This window comes from Stegostoma tigrinum, chromosome 8 (assembly GCF_030684315.1).
Source record: "Stegostoma tigrinum isolate sSteTig4 chromosome 8, sSteTig4.hap1, whole genome shotgun sequence".
NCBI classification, from domain to species: domain Eukaryota; kingdom Metazoa; phylum Chordata; class Chondrichthyes; order Orectolobiformes; family Stegostomatidae; genus Stegostoma; species Stegostoma tigrinum.
In genome coordinates this window covers 52,381,338-52,394,022 of record NC_081361.1, presented here as the reverse complement: position 1 = coordinate 52,394,022, position 12,685 = coordinate 52,381,338, and the positions used below count along the sequence as shown (strand labels likewise).

Genomic DNA, 12,685 nt, shown 5'->3' with positions numbered 1-12,685 from the left:
CGATACCTACTCAAGTTCTTACTTTTCACAAACTGTTCATCTTAAGAACTATTTATGGTATTTGCACTGGAATCTAACTCCTATTATTGTTTATTCCATTACCTGGTGTTCTCAGAGCACTACCATTTACCTCTGGATTACTAGTCCAGCAACATGATAGCAAAGCAACAAGGGCAAAGTAGAAATCAAATTAAAGAAACCATGATGAAAATTCCTAACAACAAGCATTACAAATGCTTAGGTAACCATTTTCCCATTTTTCCTTTAACAAGGCTTCTCTTTCAAAGGAAATCATAAGAAGGAGTGATACTATGTGATTCCTTTTAAATTTACTTAAGCAGTACATTACACACCTGGATTTGTATTTTAAAAAGTAGAGGTAATGGGTTTCAGAAACGATTTACAAGCTTGTTGCCAGGGTTGAAGGGTTTGAGCTATGGGGAGAGGCTGAATAGGCTGGAGCTAGTTTCTCTGGAGCGTCCGAGGCAGAGGGGTGACGTTATCGAAGTTTATAAAATCATGAGGGGTATGGATAGGATAAATAGATAAGGTCTTTTTCCTAGGGTGGGTGAGTCCAAAACTAGACAGCACAGATTTCAGGTGAGAAGGGAAAGATTTAAAAGGGACCTAGGACAACTTGTTCACACAGAGGGTGGTGCATGTATGGAACGAGCTGTCGGAAGAAGGGGTGGAGGCTGGTACATTTACAAATGTTAAAAGGCATCTGGAAGGGTATATGAATAGGAAGGGTTGGGAGGGATAAGGGCTAAATGCTGGCAAATGGGACTAAATTTATCTAGAATATCATGGACAAGTTGAACCAAAAGGTCTGTTTCTGTGCAGTACATCTCTATGACTCTGTAACACAAATTATTAAATTAATTTAATGATTAATAGGATGCACAGTTTATCATTGAAGACACTTTGAACATTTTAAGTTTGTGGTTAGTAGTCTTCCTGACCAACAAAATTGTTAGTGCACCATACGACAAGTGAACTGCTTGCAATTCTTGCAAGTCATGTGTCAAATTCTGGTTGCAGTGAAGATGGTAGCAGAGTAAGACATTCCAGCTAGGGCTCCTCTGTTCGCCAGTGTTTTTTCCTTTATTTTCCCCTCTTACTGCAGCATCCCACCGCTTCTTAAAGTACCCTACCTGGAGGGAATGGAGTCCAAGACCAGCCATGTATGGAAGACAAGCTGCAGTCAGAGCGGGAGCATAGCGAGCACCTGAGGAGTCCCAGAAGCAGATAGCAGCCGGAGTGACAGCAGAGCAAGCCCGGGCTGAGTCCCGGAAGTGAGTCGTAGCCAAAGCCTGGAGCAGGAACAGAGTGAGTGTGGGCCAAGTCCTGGAATGGAGTCATGGCAGAAGCGGCAGCTAAACAGGTGCAGGCCAAGCCGGGAGCTGAGTAAGTCCAGGCCAGTGCTGGAGTTGGAGGAGAGCGAACCCAGGCCAGTCAGCATGCAGAAGCAGTGTGGCGTTGTGTTCTGAAGTCCCGTGGGCACAGACTCAATGAAAAAGGACTACAACTTGAGTACTGTAAAGATTTTCTGCAGAAGGGTCTAGATCTGAAATGTCAGCTTTCCTGCTCCTCTGATGCTGCTTGGCCTGCTGCGTTCATCCAGCTCTACACCTGGTTATCTCTCCACTGTAAAGGTACTTTTTGCTTTTATTCTGGACTTTTTCAACTCTGTATTCACATGCTAGTCATTGTTTTTTAGTATTTCAATTCTGTAACAACATTTAAAGTATCTGTACCTAAGTATGCCATACCTAAGATGGTGCTGAGAAGTGACATTACAAACTTTTCACTGCACTCCTTTGAGTGCATGTGATGATAAAGGCTACTGTATTCTATTCTAAATTCTGGAAGTTTTTTTCCCCTTTCATTCCTGAAAAAGGTGCTTTTTATTCTGAAGCAATCTGATTATAACCACCAGCACGTACATGATTTGAAACTGGCAAAGAGATTTTTAAAATACCCTATTTGGACCAGGAAGACGAAGGAAGGATTTGGGTACAATGGACAAAATATTCATATTGATAGACAGCTTGCAACATTATTAAATTGTTATATAAAAGCAAACATAAGGACTCGGTAATCTAAGATGAAAGACTGAAAAAATTTGTGGTTGTAAGAGTTGCTCCTTTTTTTGAAGTATTTTCAGTGTTGGAGCTGTTTTCCTTGAATTCTAGGAGATGTAATTACTGTTTTGTAAGTCATTGTATTGTTTGAATCTTTGCAAAAATAGGTGATCAAAAAAAAGCAATCAAAACAACAACACGTTAAAAAGGAGCAAGAGAGACAAATCAATGACCAAGTCAATGCTGAAACAAATGGAGAAATAAACCTGCACACCTGTCTGCTTCTGATTTTTGGTTTCAAGTATCTCCAGATATCAGTGTTCATTCTAAGAAAAATAAACAAATGGCGAAATTCATTGCTGACCTTGCAGAGACCTGTGTGGGGGAGCTTACTGCATAGAAGCAGCTAAGTGATATTTTTTTAAAGTATGACTTTATTGTTTTTATATATAATTTACAAAAGTGAGTAGACTGGGTTTTGTTATGATAATATATTTTATTGAGATCTGTCGCTTGATTAAACTCTAACAATATAAAATATGGGTACTAAGTTAGCCTGGAGCAATGTTTTTAGAGCAGTAAGACTGTTATTTTCTGGTACTGTAGCTTCTTAAGGTACAAAGATAGCCCTTAATAGAATGATGTGCTCTTCCTGTCAGATGTGGGAGATTAGGGAGAGTTTCCATGTTACAGATATCATGTCTACAGGAAGTGTGTTTGGTTGTGAATCCTATTGGATTGCATGGATCAATGAGGAATTTCCAGGAGCTAGAGGGTATGATGAATGGCAGTTGCAGGAAGAGAGAAAAACAGCAGAGACAGTCAGTTAGATGGGTTACCTCCAGGAATGGAAGGAGAGGTAGACAGGTAGTGCAGGAGCCTCCTGTGGCTATCCTTATCTCAAGCTAGTATGCAGTTTTGTAAAATGTAGGGGGTGAAGGAGTCTCAGGGGAATGTAGCAATGACAGCCAGATTTCTAGTACCAGGACTAGCTCTACTGTAACGAGGGGTATGTCAGGTTCCTAGCGATCAATTGTGATAGGGGACTCTCTAGTCAGAGGCACAGACTGACATTTTTGTGGCCAACAATGAGACATCAGAATGATATGTTGCCTCGCTGGTGCCAGAATCAAGGATATTTTGGAGAGGGTACAAAATATTCTCAAAGGAGAGAGGGACCAGTCGGAAGTTATTGTACACATTGGAACTAATGACACACAGGAAGAAAAAAGAATGAGATTCAGCAGAGAAAATATAGGAACATAGGCAGGAATTTAAAAAGTAGGTCCTCAAGGTTAGTAATATTTAGATTACTCCCAGTGCCATGAGTTAGTGAGAGTCAGATTATAAGGATAAAGCAGATGAATGCATGGCTGAGGAGCTGGTGCAGGGAAGAAGCATTCACAATTTTGGATCATTGGAGTCTCATTTGAGGTAGAAGTGACCTGTACGAGAAGGGCGGATTTCACCTGAATTGGAAGGGGACTATATATAATGGGATCGTAGTATAGACCGCCCAGTGCTAGGCAGAAAATTTGTAAGGACATCTCAGTTATCTGTAAGAATAAAAGGATGGTAACGATAGGGAATTTTAACTTTCCAAAATGTAATGGGACTGCCCAAGTATTAAGGATTTGGGTGGAGAGGAATTTGCTAAATGCATACAAGAAAATTTTCCGACTCAATATGTGGATATATCACAGAAGGAGCAAAACTTGACCTACTCTAGGGAAATAAGGCAGGGTAAATGACTGAGATGTCAGTAGGGGAGCACTTTGGGGCTGGTGATAGTAATTCTATTAGTTTTTAAATAGCGATGGAAAAGGATAGACCTGATTTAAAAGTTAAATTTCTAAACTGGAGGAAGGCCATGGTGGATGGTCAATTTTGACATTATTAGACAAGAACTTTCAAAAGTTGGTTGGCGGCAGAAATTCACACGTAAAAGGAGGGTTGGAAAATGGGAAGCCTTCAAAAATGAGATGAGATTCCAGGGACAGTATGCTTCTGTCAGGGTGAAGGGCAGGGCTGATAGATGTAGGGAATGCTGGATAACTGGAAACATTGAGATTTTTGTCAAGAAGACGAAGGAAGCATATGTCAGGTATAGACAGCAGGGATCGAGCGAATCCCTAGAGGAGTATAAAGGCAGTAGAAGAATCCTTAAGAGGAATATCAGGAGGGCAAAAATGGAATCAAGGGTTATGGGGATAAGGCAGGAACAGGATACTGATTGTGGATGATCAGCCATGATCATAATGAATGGTGGTGCTGGCTCGAAAGGCCGAATGGCCTACTCCTGCACCTATTGTCTATTGTCTATGAAAAGGGAACATGAGATAGCCTTAGCAAGTAGGGATAAGGCGAATCTGATGGGATTTTACAAATACATTAAGGACAAAAAATGACAAAAAAAATGATATGACCCCCTTAAAGATCAGCAAGGCCATGAGTGTGCATAATGGCAGGAGATGGGGGGAGATACTGAATGAGTATTCTGCAACAATGTTTACAGTGGAGAAGAATATGGAAGCTAGAGAACTTGGGGAAATGTATAGCAACATCTTGAAAAACATCCATACTACAGAGGAGGAGTTGCTGGACGTCTTAAAACATATAAAGGTGGATAAATCCCTGGGGCTTGATTAACTATACCCAGAACTCTGTGGGAAATGAGGGAAGTAATTGCTGGGGTCCTTGCTGAGATACTTGTAGCATCAATAGCCACAGGTGAGGTGCCAGAAGACTGGAGGTTGGTTAAAGTGGTGCCACTGTTTAAGAAAGGTCGTGAAGAAAAGCCAGGAAGCTATAGATCGGTGAGGCTGACATCAGTGGTAGGCAAGTTGTTGAGAGACAGGATTTACATGTATTTTGAAAGGCGAGGACTGATTAGGGATAGTCAACATGGCTTTGTGTGTGGGATATCGGGTCTCTCTAGCTTAATTTAGTTTTTTGAAGAAGTAACAAAGAGGATGGATGAAGGGAGAGCGGTGGGCATGATCTATATGGGCTTCAGTAAGGTGTTCAGCGAGGCTTCTCATTGTAGATTGGTTATCAAAATTAGATCACATGTAATACAGGGAGAACTAGCCATTTGGATATAGAACAGGTTCAAAGATGGAAGACAGATGGTGGTAGTGGGCAGTTGCTAGTCAGATTGGAGGCCTGTGACCAGGGGTATGCCATAAGGACGGGTGTTGGGTCCACTGCCTTTTGTCTTGTGTATTAATGATTTGGCTGTGAACATAGGAGGTATGGTTAGTAAGATTGCAGATGACATCAAAATTGGAGGTGTAGTGGCAGCAAAGAAGGTTACCTCAGAGTACAGTGAGACCTTGATCAGATGGGCCAATGGGCTGAGGAGTAGTAGGCAAAGTTTAATTTAGATGAATGCGAAGTGCTGCATTTTGGAAAGGCAAATCAGGGGAGGACTTATACAATTCATGGTAAGGTCCTGGGGAGTGGTGCTGAGCAAAGAGACCTCGGAATGCAGGTTCATTGTTCCTTAAAGTAAACTCACAGGTAGACAGGACAATGAAGAAAGCTTTTGGTATGCTTGCCTTTATTTGTCACTGCATTGACTATTGGAGTTGGAAGGTATTGTTGCATCTGTAGACAGCATTGGTTAGGCCATGTTTAGAATACTGTGTGTAATTCTGGTCTCCATGGAAGGATGTTGCAAAACTAGAAAGTGTGCAGGAAAGATTTATGAGGATGCGCCAGGGTTGGTAGATTTGAGCTACAGGGAGAGACTAAATAGGCTAGAGATATTTTCCTTGGAGCATCGAAGACTGGGGCTGACCTTACAGAAGCTCATAAAATCATGAGGGGCATGGATAGAGTGAATAGCCAAGATATTTTCCCCAGGGTAGGGGAATCCAAAAGTAGGAGTCATAGGTTTAAGATGAGAAGGGAGGATTTAAAAGGGCCCTAAGGCACAATTCTTTTGCAGAGGATGGTTTCAGAGGAGGTGGAGGCTCTTACAATTATAACATTTATAAACATCTGGGTGAGTGTATAAGTAGGAAGAGTTTAGAGGGATATGGGCCAAATGCCAGCAAATAGGACTAGATTAATTTAGGATATCCAGTTGGCATGGACAATTTAGACAGAAGGATCTGCTTCCATGCTGTACAGGTCTATGACTCTAAATAGATCATTCCTAATTATTAAATACTTAAGATATAATGAAGATCAATTTCATCTTACTAACATGGTTTACAGGTCAGATACCTACTACAGAAAATGCCAATTTGTATTTTAATAACTTCAATGGAAAAAATCTTCTGCAAGTCTCTTACAGCTCTACCAAACTGCCAGCTGCCAAGAATTGGATTCTATATTTCCCCATGATACTCCTTTACTGTTAGTATTCTAAACCATTCTCATTCCTCAAAGTTTAATGTATTTTTTGTCCAATTTTTTTTGCCCACTGTTGCGCCTTCTGGAATGACTCCTTTTATCATTCCCACAAGTTCAAGGGGCACAGTTTTAAGTGTTGCTTCCACACAAATAAATTAGTCATACAACAGCACTGGCGTGCTTCCAACTCTTGATTTAAAATCTTATTCCCTGTTTATACTGATTCACATTTCCAATGTCCCGCGAGCGTCCCCAGTGTTCCTTTGCCCCTAACTTTAAACCTGTTTGTTCCTCTAATTTTCCATCGTCTCTCCTCTGAACAAGTTCATCTGGTGCCTAAAATCCACTTTTTTACTAACTTTTTTTGACTCCCATTAAACTGCTGATCCACCAATTTCCATTCCCATCCGAAATAATGTGTGTTGTTTAATATCTCCCTATGTACAGTCCCTCTCCATTTCAAATCTGTGGTTGTCAGCCCTTAAATCCTGAAACTACCTCTGATCTTCAATTTCCCTTTGACCAGATCATTTTATTAGCTTCTAAATCCATCTTATTCATCATTATTACGAGGTTAACAAGTCCTTATGTACTGATAGACCTCAAACTTGGGTCTTAAAAAGAAGAGGCTAGCAAGATAGTTGATAGTTAAATAATGACTTGGACAATCGACTGAAGGTACAATTGTTAACTTGATGACACAAAGCTAATTAAGAAAGTAAATTGTGAAGGAGACATAAGAAAGTCACAAAACGATATAGGCTGATTATATTCGATTTGGCAAATTGTTGCCACACGTTTAATGTGAGGAAATGTGAAATTGACCATTATGACAAAAAGAATAAAAATAAAACATTATTTTAAAAAGGTGAGAGATTGCAGAGCTCTGAGGTGCAGAGGGATACAAGTGTCCTAGCACATGACAAGTTTAGAATGCACACAAAGTAATTAGGAAAGCTAACAGAATGCTTTTATTTATTGTGAAGAGAACAGAATATTAAAATATGGAGATTATGCTTCAGCCACGTGGGACATTGGTGAGACTACATCTGCAGCACTGTGTACAGTATTGATCTCCTTATTTAGAGAAGAATGTAACCCTGCTGTAAGCAGTTCAGAGAATTTTTACAAGACTAATACCTGGAATGGCGGATTGTATTATCAGGAAAGATTGGACAAGCTAGACTTGTACTCAATGGAGGCTAGAAGGGTAGGAGATAATTTGACGAAAACATTAAAAGATCCTGAGGAATCTTAATAGGTCTATTGTGAAATGGATGTCTTCTCTTGCCCGAGAATCTGGAACAAAAGCTCAGTTCAAAATCCAAAGGTTGCTTACTTAAAACAGACATGAGAACTTTTTTTCTCCTCAGAGGACGGAAACATTTTGAATGCTGTTTCAAGAAAGGTGACGGAAGCAGAGTCCTTGAATATTTTTAGGGCAATGAAGGTGAAATATCACTTCACATTCCCACCTAATCTAGTAATCAGATAAGCTATGATCTTATTGAATGGTGGAGCAAGCTCCCAATCACATGCTTATGTGTAAATGCAAATCTTGATGAAATTAAACCTCAGAGCTAAATCATATAATTTGCACACAGTCATAACAATATAATCCAAACAATTTTTCACCCATGTAGGAACTACGAAGCTTTTTCTGGTTAAATCTAAAGCAAAATAGTGGGGTGATATTCAAAATGGAATTATGCAAACTCACAAGCCCAGCATGTTCCCTTTAGGGGAAATGTAGGAGCAACAAGTCCAGAGAACCGTGGACTTCGAGGAATATTCAGGGCTGATAGGAAGAAAAAGGGAGATCTTCAGCAGGTGTAAAGGGAGCAAAATCAGTGGAGGCCCTGTGGAGTACAGATGGTGAAAGGGGAACTTAAGCAAGCAATTGGAAGAACAAAGAGGAAGTGTGAAAAAAAAATTGGGCATAAAATTGGGGAGAATCCCAAGATCTCTCTTAGTATATCAAGGGGAAGAAGATAACCAGGCAAAAAGTAGAGTCCATTAGGAACCAAGGGGATGACCTGTGCATGGAGCCAGAGAACAAGATAGGGTGTTAAACGTGTAGACAGCTCAATGAGGGCTCACATGAGAAACTCATAAAGAAGATTTTAAAAAATGATCCAGGGTAACTTGGCAAGTTGGATCCAGGTTTGGTTTTGTGGAAAAAGGCAGATAGGGGTGGTAAAAGGCTGTTTGTATAACTGAAGCCCAGGGTCCAGGGATGTGCCACAGGGATCAGTGCTAGGTCTCTGTTGTTTATGACATGTAAACAATGTAGAAGAAAACACAGAGGAGTGATAAATAAGTTTTCAAGTGGCATAAACACTGGCCAGGTGGTTGACAGGGGTGAGGAAGACTTTTGGTCATAGGAGGATATTGGCTGATAGGTCAGATGGCAGATTCATGACAGATGGAATTTAGCCTGATAAATGTGAGGTGATGCACTTTGTAAGAAAGAATAAGACAAGGGAGAACTCAATGAAAGGAGGACACTAGGAAGCTCAGAGGAACAGAGATATCTTGGGGTGCTTGTCCAAAATTCCCCAAAAGCAGAAGGACAGGTTAAAGCGTAGTTAAGAGCAAGTGTCTAGTATGCCTACTTATCATTTGAAGCATAGATATAAGAGCAGGGAGGCTATTTCAGAGCTGTACAAATCTTTGGTTAGGTCATAATTTCAGTAGTGTTTGCATTTCTGGTCATTACACTTTAGGAGGGATGTGACTGTAGTTAAGTGGGTGGAGAGGAGATACACCAGGATAGTGCTTGGCATAGAGCAGTTTAGCTGTACATAAAAGCTGGATAAGCATGGGTTGTTCAAAGCAGAGAAGGCTGAGAGGGACCTGATTAAGATCTATAAAGATTGTAAAGGGCATGACAGAAAGGATAGCAAACAGCTGTTTCCCTGAGTTGAAGGGTCAACAATAAGAGTACGTAATTTTAAGGTAAAAGGCAGGACGCTTAGAGGGGATTGAATTTTTTTTTCACCTAAAGTTTGATGAGAACCTGGAAGGCACTGTCTTGAAGATTCATGACTTTCAAGAAACACTTGGATGACTGCTTGAAATGGAATAACGTTCAAGACAATGAACATAGAACATTACAGCACAGTACAGGCCCTTTGGCCCTCGATGTTGTGCCGACCTGTCATACCGATAAGTGCTGCAAGTGGAACTAGTGCAGATTTAGAGTAGTTTTATCAGTTTTGGCCAAAGGGCCTCTTTTGCATGATATGATTCTAAGAATACAAAACCAAAGACAATAGAGCCAACAACAAGTGCTGTAAAAGTAAAAGATTGCCTAATAATAGTTTCACCTCATCTCAGCTTTACTTTCCTTCATCAATTTTCTACATTGGCAGCTTTTATTTTAGCTTCCAAAAAGCTTTGCAATTCTCATTATAGTTCTTCTCCATACCCCAATGTGTAAGCTTAGCCCTCGAGATGAAATCTGCCTGTTGTGAACAAAAATCTGACTGGAATATCTGCCCTTTTCAGGCAGAAATTTCTCCAAATTACCTTCTCTCATTTTAAGATATGGACAGGAAAGTCGAAGCAACAGACAAACAGAACAAAATGCTACAAATTCACAAGTGTTTTATAGTAGTTTCTATGTCAGTATCTTAGCAACTGTAAAGCAAGCAGGAAGAAACTATAATGTGGGAGGGCAAGCTGGCAGTGGGAGGGCAGGAAAACAGAATTAATTAATTGTATTTAAATTCCTATGAATTCAATATTCCTTTCCAAATTATAAGTGTTTCCTCTGATCTCTGAGCTGATTATACATGTTGTTGCAGTATAAATACCTACCTCATATTCACATCCATTGGTAATCAAATAAAATTCATTTCATTTTTGTTTTACAAAAACATCTCTTCCAATTTTTGTGCCAGATATTATTTTGCAGTTGCGAAGTTCACATTCCCTAGTGGCCTCAAGGATCCTCATATTGATTGGTCTATCACCAAAAAGGGCATTTGGTAAGTCAGGAAGAGGGGCAGGTGAGGAATTCAATTCTTAGTTTGGGCAACCACTCAAAATAAATTGCTATTGCTTGCAAATCAGAAAAATAATTGCACCAATCCATCCCATTCTGAGGCCTGAAGAAGAGGTATGTAGGGGTCAAATGCAACAAGTTGCAACTAAGGCTAAAATAACAGCAGTAGTTACTAGGAGAATTCATTAACTAGCAAAATGAGCTAAATTGCCACTTGATGAGTCACACGCTTCCTATAATGGAATACTACCACCAAACTTTCTCCTGTTTACTTTCACATGTTCATTTGCAGCTTTTATAGGAAAGTTTTTTTCAACCGGTGATATATGCTTCCATCATAATCTCTCCTCTTCTTTCCCTTCCTAAGGGTCAGACAGACTTTTCTGGTTACCTGGCTGAACGTTTCCCTCCCAAACTAAGAAAATTATGCAAATAAACTTAGTTTCTTGTTCTTCTTGGGGCTGCACCATAAAATGCTACAAGATCTGTTTGATAAAACTTCTGTGAAAATAAACTATTTTGATTTATAATTCTAATCTTGAAATTCTTTCAATATAATACCAGTAGCAGACAGACAGAGCCTGAACAAAAAATAAATTTTATTCTCTCAGATTCACACTACTTCTCAGAGATTCCTAGTTACCTGATCAGGGACATACTTCCTCCCTTCCCCTTATGAAGCCCATGACAGTAAAGCAAAAGAGCCAAAGAAGTACTTCTGTCAGTTGTTTCCTCTCTTAAACTCATTTAGATCAAGTAGATCTGTGAAGGCTCAATGGCCAAATGAGTTGAGGACACACAAGTGGGATCTAAACCTTGACAGTGGCCTGGATGCTCAGAAAAGCTATTTGTTTTAAAACTGATTAGCCCTTTTCCTCAGAGGGCTGAGAGAAACAGCCCAGATCAGGATGAGGGATGCCTGAAAAGCCCTCCATTTGTATTTAGAAGTTGTAGTTCCTAGGTGCATAAGATAGATGGAAGGGCTCATGTGACACAGCAGTAAAGTTCCTACCTCTGAATCAGGGTTTAATTCTTGCCTGTTCCAGAGATGTTTAATAACACCTCTGAAAATGTTGACTGGAAGTATCAACAAAATGAACTGACAATACAATTGTGCCAAAGTGATGTGACACCAGCTTGCATCCTGTCAATTCAGTAAGCTTTGAGCAACTCAGTAAACCTTGTCATGAGTAGATACAAATGGTATGGTAACAGATCGTATTTGGGTGAAATTTGGTCAACTAGATTTCAGGAAAGAAGAATGTTACTCACTATACTTCTTTCATCTTCTGATTTAAGGTAGTGGACTTGTGTGATTTTCCATATTCCTAGAGCATGTATCAAGTTTGCTTCCTTCTTAAAACAATGCTTGCATGATAAGGGAATCATGATTGCTCCGGATACAACTTGCAGCCATGAGCATTATTCTATTTGTGTGTTCATCACTTATGTTTTGTTGGATTGTAAAGCCTTCCTTTTGATTTATGCTATAAGTGTTCATAAGTGTTATCATGAACTTTATTAATAGTTACATATGCACCACCAATGACAGTGTGCATTTAAGACAAGCTTGTGACCTGGTGTCAGGTTTACATTCCCCGTTCATAATTTTTGTCATAGGTTAGTTATGTATGGTATTGCTCACGATGAAGGTTGCCTCAAATTAAACTACAGAACCTGTTAGGTCTAGTATGTCAGAGAAAAAACATCTCCTGTTCTAACTAGAAGAGTTCCTTGTAGTTAATAAGATATAATTTATTGCATGATAGCAACTATTAAAAGTTTATATTGATTGCTAGGCACTGTTCCAGGCACTTTGAGGAGGAGCAGATATTATGTCTTACTCCTTAGAGATCCTGAACTGTGATATCATATGGACTTGTGGGCATTAGACTGGATGCACTTAAGGCACTCATCTCACTTCCAGGTTAACTGCCCTTAAAGTTGCAAACTATCAATAATTGAGCATATATCACCATTTCTTCATGGTCACATAATCAAAGTCCTGGAATTCACTTTTCAGCAACATGAGAAGAAATCATTCAGTATTTGAGCTGCCATAGCTGAAAAATTCAGCCTGGGTCTCCTGTCAAGAGCATCCACCAATGTGAATAAATGTTTGACCTGTTCCTCCCGCCCCACCCCCAGACATCCATATTGTAAATGCTTTTAAAAATTCATTCTTAACTGGCTAAAGTGAGTTATGAATGGGGAATGGGGTAAATGTCCA

General features: G+C 39.8%; 1 protein-coding gene across 4 annotated transcripts in view; it reads right to left on the bottom strand.

Moving 5' to 3' along the window:
* The window catches only part of lrrc7 (leucine rich repeat containing 7), a 617,590-nt gene that overhangs the window by 523,296 nt on the left and 81,609 nt on the right, over positions 1–12,685 (bottom strand). Inside the window, exon 1 of one of the 4 annotated variants that reach the window (XM_059647883.1) lies at positions 1,155–1,262. The exons of the other annotated variants lie outside the window; for them this stretch is intronic. The gene's annotated coding sequence lies outside the window, so the exon portion shown is untranslated. Of the gene's footprint in view, positions 1–1,154; positions 1,263–12,685 lie in introns of those variants that run through there. 4 annotated transcript variants of the gene reach the window in all.